This window comes from Meleagris gallopavo, chromosome 4, assembly GCF_905368555.1.
Source record: "Meleagris gallopavo chromosome 4, MGAL_WU_HG_1.1, whole genome shotgun sequence".
Lineage (NCBI taxonomy): Eukaryota > Metazoa > Chordata > Aves > Galliformes > Phasianidae > Meleagris > Meleagris gallopavo.
This window is the reverse complement of record NC_139407.1, coordinates 65,631-71,915: the sequence shown is the minus strand read 5'-3', so window position 1 is coordinate 71,915 and position 6,285 is coordinate 65,631.

Here is a 6,285-nt window from a genome sequence, read left to right as displayed (position 1 = left end):
CTACCGCTCTTCCCCCATCCACCCAGCATGTGACAACATCATAGAAGGCCACCAGGTTGATCGAGCACGATCAAATTCACATTTGATTTACTACGAAAATAGGAGAAGCACACAAGAACCCAGATAATGCCTAATAATTCTAATTCTTGAGACTGCATTGATAACACAGGAAAGTCACCCACTATATCATACCATTACTAACGTTGCTATTTGCAATACAACAAGTAACAAAGCAATACCAATAAGTAAGGAGCACACAATCCCAGTCATTATAAGGGCTGGATGCTATTTTCTGCCTTGAGATGAGGCCAAACGTGTCGTGCTGGAACCCACTTAGGGCCAGTCCCTGTGGAAACACAAGCATATCCACGACCCCAAGTTTTCAGTGGTAAGGACCTTTCCAATGCCCTGTGGCCTTATTCCAAACATTGACCATTGGCCATTCCTTGAGCACTGGGGAGGCCCCAAAATGACGATCCACACGAGTTGTATCTGTATGATCGTGATTCAAAAAATTCAGCACAAGCAAAGCCCTACGTAATCTTTCTTGTGGTGTGTCTCCCATATTCCCCCTTTTTTGTTCATTAAGAATGGATTTCAATATTTGATGAGTATGCTCAATGATAGCTTGTCCAGTGGGAGAATGAGGAATGCCTGTAATATATCTAGCCTCCCATTCTTAGAGAAAAGTTCTAGTGGCCTTAGAAGTATATGCAGGTCCATTATCTGTTTTTATAGTATGTGGGATCCCCATAGCAGCATAAGCAGATATTCCCTATCCTCTATTCCTGAGTTTTCGGCTAATTCACTGGCAAGAATAGTAAGCCCCTGTAATGCTCTAGTTGTTGTGTCATCCGGGGCTGTGTTATTTGGGATAAAAGTACAACAATGAGTGCCCAACATTATGCACATACCCCCTTTTTCAGCTACTATTGTGTCTAGGGCAATCCTGTTCTCCCAGGCCATCCTGCTTGTAGCATCCAATTGCTCTGCAAATCCCTTTATTGCCTCCTTTGTATAGTTTATAAATCGCTGCTCATTATAATAGATGTAGTTTATCCAACCTACATTTTTGTTAATTGTCACCCACCAGAATAGAGATTCAAATCCTGCAGCAATTTGATTTCTAGCCTTAAACTCATCAGGGACACCTCTGGGCATCCCAATTGAGTCAATATATATTGTATCATCACCAAATGGGGTTCCTAGGCTCCTTCTGTTCCTTTTGCAAATGTGTGACAGATCCTTCTCGAATGCCAGAGTGAACAGTAGAGCCAGCACAGGTACCTCCCAATTAGATGGGAGAATGGACATAAGATCTTCCCACCGCAATACCATCAGAGATCCGCTCTGTGGATTGCCAGCCTTGAATAGTCCCCTTCTAAATCTTTCATAACATCCAAGGTTTCACTGCATAGTGAGAAATTCCCTATAGGCCTGGTAGCCCTCACATTCTGTCTTGAGAGACAAGCTGTATGGTTACCTATGGCCATACAGAATGCAGGGGGGATTTTGGAATCCATCTCCGATATCAGGGGAAACAACAGGGAGAATGATTTACAGGCTCCATTTCCCCAGGTGGTTTTTTGCTGGTACAGGGCGATAATACTCAATTTTCAATACCTTGAAAATCCTTGGTCCACCCCAGAGCAAAGTTTTTGTGTAAAAATAGGTATTGGTGAGAGAAAAAGGGGTATTTTCGAGTAAAAACAGGTATTTCTGGAAGAAAAAGGGATATTTTCTTGTAGAAACAGGTATTTCTGGGAGAAAAAGGGGTATTTTCGGCTAAAACAAGGTATTTTTAGGAGAAAAAGAGGTATTTTCGTGTACACGTTATTTCAGGGAGAAAAAGGGGTATTTTTGTGTAAAAACAAGTATTTCTGGGAGAAAAGGGAGTATTTTTTGTAAAAACAACTATTTGTGGGAGAAAAGGGGTATTTTCGTGTAAAAACAGGGATTTCTGGGAGAAAAAGAATTATTTTCATGGAAAAACAGGGATTTCTGGGAGGAAAAGGGGTATTTTCGTGTTAAAGTATTTGTGTGAGAAAAAGGGGTATTTTCATGTAGAAAGAGATTTGTGGAAGAAAAAGGGTATTTTCGTGGAAAACCAGATGTATGTGGGAGAAAAAGGGGTATTTTTGTGAAAAAAGAGGTATTTGTGGGAGAATAAGGGGTATTTTCGTGTAATACAGGTATTTGTGGGAGAAAAAGGGGTACTTTCTGATTAAAAAAAAAAAAAACCTTACCCTAACCTATCCCTAACCCTAACCCTAAGCCTAACCCTAACTCCCAGAAACACCAGCAGTCTCGCGAATACATGATCTGTTTCGACCATTTGCTCCAAGACACACACTTCTCTCACACATATGTGAACGCTTCCCCCCCAGAACAAGACATTTGCTCTCCGAAATACCAGCACTCTTACACGTACCTCCTATTTTCTAACACAAATACTACTTGACACTCCTCAATACCACACTTACTCCCAGCAACAGGGCATTTTCTCCCCAAAATACCAGCTTCTGCCCCCACAACAGGACCTTTTCCCTTCAAAACAAGACATTTGCTCCAAGAAATACCAGCACTCTTACATATACCTCACATTTCATCCCAATCAGACTACTTGACGCTCCCCACTGTCACACTTGCTCCAGTGAAGATGGCATCTTCTCCCACATAGACCAGTTGGCTCCCAAATAGACCGCCTTTGCTCCCACATAGACCAGGTTTCTCCAAAGATGTGCCATAGACCCCCGGAAATACCAGCTGATTTTTCAAAAGATGGCATTTTTTGTCCCAAAAGACCAGCTTTCTCACCAACAGATGTCATTTTCCAACCAAGGGTGCTACTAGCTCCCAGAAAGAGCACGTTTCTGGCAAGTACCTCCCACTTGCTCTCCAAAATACTACTTGACACTCCTCAAGAGGACATTTGCTCCCACACACACCCTACTTGCTCCCCAAAGGACCAGTTCTCACATCAACAATGCCAACGTGCTCTCCAAGACAAGACACTCTTTCCCCACAATGGCCCACTTTTCCCCCACACACATGTCCTTTTCTCCCAGAAATACCACCTTTCACTTGGACAATTGGACCTTTTCTTCCCAAAATACTACATGACAATACCAAATCGGACACTTGCAACAAAGAAGAGGACAATTTCTCCCCAAAATACCACTTTTCTCCCATCCATAGGATATTTTCTCCACATTGCATGACAGTTCTGGCAAGAAGTACTAGATTTCTTCTCCACATCGGGCGTTTTCTTCCCTCAATAGGACATTTGCTCCCAGAAATACCGCCACTCTTAGAAATACCTCCCACTTCCTCCCAAATAGACTACACGACACTCCGCATTACGATACTTTCATACTATGATACTCTCAGACTTTGGGGCATTTGATTTCAGAAATACCGTTTGTATCCCAAAGAGATGGCATTTTCCCTCAGAAACACCACTTTCCTCACCAATATGTGGCACTTTCAACCAGAAGTACCATTTCTGTCCCGCAAATGGGGGCATTTTCTCCCAGAAACATCAGCTTGCTCACAGGTAGATGACCTTTTCCCCCTCAAAGTAAGACATTTTCTCCCAGAAATGCCCCTTTGCTTCGGAATGCCTCCCATTTCCTCCCTCATATACTACATGACGCTCCGCACGATGACATTTGCTCCCAGAAATAGGGCATTTTCTCGCAGATAAACAATTTATAGCTGAATATCTGTCATTTTCTCACAGAGTTTTGCACTTACGTGGCGTTTTCTTTCAGAAATTCCAGCTTGTCATGCACAAATAGTCGGTCTTTTCCATCACAATTACACAGAAAGCTGGTCTTTCATAAATAATTTCATCTCTCTGGGAGAAAACAAAAATTTCTTGGAGAAAATGTCTTTTTTTGGGAGAAGGAGGATATTTCTGATGTGAAATGACATCTCTTTTGCAGGGAACTCCTTTTTCTCGTTGTAAATAGACTGGTATTTCTGGATGGTAAAGTGATATTTCTGATTCATATGATTTTTGTGATTGTAAGGTGGAGGTCATGGGAATCGCACTCGAAAAGGTATGGTCAGTACAAATGAAGTTCAATGCACTTCTTGCGCAGCGACTATGTCCCATATTCCAGCCACTGAGAAATCGGAGTAGCGGTCCAACGCGAGTGGCACTTTCTACGCATGAGAGCGAAGTAGTGCCAATCCAATGCCGAGAACGTCCAAATTCAGTCTATTACAATACACCCAATCTGGTAGGCTTTTTTTCCGGATGAAGGAATGATGCGTCTATACTTTTCTTTCGAGAGACAATTCATTCTAGTGAGGTTTTCCACTGCTACACATCTGCATTCAGACAGGAAAAGAGTGGAAGGGAAAACCCTCTCTAATAAGGCATTTGCAAGTTCGAGGAGCGACAGCTGTAGTGCTCTCAGGGAGAGCGTTTCAGAAAGTGGGGAGAGATGCTTTCAGGACTGCGGAGAAAAACCCCCCACTCGCAGGTAGTGCAAGAGGCTGAATTCGCACTTGTCGCATCGGAATCGCACTCCTTCGCTCTCTCGCGTAGAAAGCGGCATTCGCGCTGAAACGCTCCGGAGATTTTGCCGTAGTAGGCCGAGAAATCGCGTTTCTCCCCGAACGCCGCTTTCAGCCGTCAGCAGCGGTCTCGTGTTTCTCGCTTGCCGAGAACGGGCCACTTCAGCCGGCTGCTTTTCTCCGACGAGTGAGCGGGCTCCTGTGCGCGCATCGGAAAGGAGCGGTTTGCCCTTCGCCTTGCCTACATGCAGAATGCACTACGCCTACCTCTGAATACTTTGTCTCTGCCTTACTTTCGATCCACAATTCATTCTAGTCAGGTTTTCCACTGCTACACATCTGCATTCAGACAGGAAAAGAGTGGAAGGGAAAACCCTCTCTAATAAGGCATTTGCAAGTTCGAGGAGCGACAGCTGTAGTGCTCTCAGGGAGAGCGTTTCAGAAAGTGGGGAGAGATCCTTTCAGGACTGCGGAAAAAAAAACCCCACTCGCAGGTAGTGCAGGAGGCTGAATTCGCACTTGTCAGCATCGGAATCGCACTCCTTCGCTCTCACGCGTAGAAAGCGGCATTCGCGCTGAACCGCTCCGGAGACTTTGCCGTAGCTGGCCGAGAAATCGCGTTTCTCCCCGAACTCCGCTTTCAGCCGTCAGCAGCCGTCTCGTGTTTCTCGCTTGCCGAGAACGGGCCACTTCAGCCGGCTGCTTTTCTACGACGGATGAGCGGGCTCCTGTGCGCGCATCGGAAAGGAGCGGTTTGCACTTCGCCTTGGCTACATGCAGAATGCACTACGCCTACCTCTGAATACTATGTCTCTGCCTTTATTTCGAGCCACAATTCATTCTAGTCAGGTTTTCCACTGCTACACATCTGCATTCAGACAGGAAAAGAGTGGAAGGGAAAACCCTCTCTAATAAGGCATTTGCAAGTTCGAGGAGCGACAGCTGTAGTGCTCTCAGGGAGAGCGTTTCAGAAAGTGGGGAGAGATGCTTTCAGGACTGCGGAGAAAAAACCCCCACTCGCAGGTAGTGCAGGAGGCTGAATTCGCACTTGTCGGCATCGGAATCGCACTCCTTCGCTCTCACGCGTAGAAAGCGGCATTCGCGCTGATCCGCTCCGGAGACTTTGCCGTAGCTGGCCGAGAAATCGCGTTTCTCCCCGAACTCCGCTTTCAGCCGTCAGCAGCGGTCTCGTGTTTCTCGCTTGCCGAGAACGGGCCACTTCAGCCGGCTGCTTTTCTCCGACGAGTGAGCGGGCTCCTGAGCGCACATCGGAAAGGAGCAGTTTGCCCTTCGCCTTGGCTACATGCAGAATGCATTACGCCTACCTCTGAATACTATGTCTCAAGGCCATCAAGGGGTAGAACCCATCTGTATTTCTGGAGTGACAGGGGGATCCCAAGAGTTAACAGTATTGTAGGCCGAAGTAAGCCTAACCAGAAATGAGGGGCAAAAACATCCCTTTACTACTGGCACAGAGGCTCCATGCATCCTTAGTACAGTTTACCTCAGGACAGGGTACTTCAAGAACCCAGAAATGTAGTGGTGGGCTTTCAGTATAGCTGTCTTGGAGATAGAGAACATTAAGCAGCTGTCTACCTTGTCTGGTTTCTCAGGGGACCTGTGGGGAAGTCTCTGGACTCTCAGGCCGCACTAGAGACATAACAGCACACCAATGTGGTTAAAGGCTATTAGTTTACTTTATTGTTAAGCACTACTCTATTTATACATGTTAGCAGAGCATTCTGAAAAAACACTCTT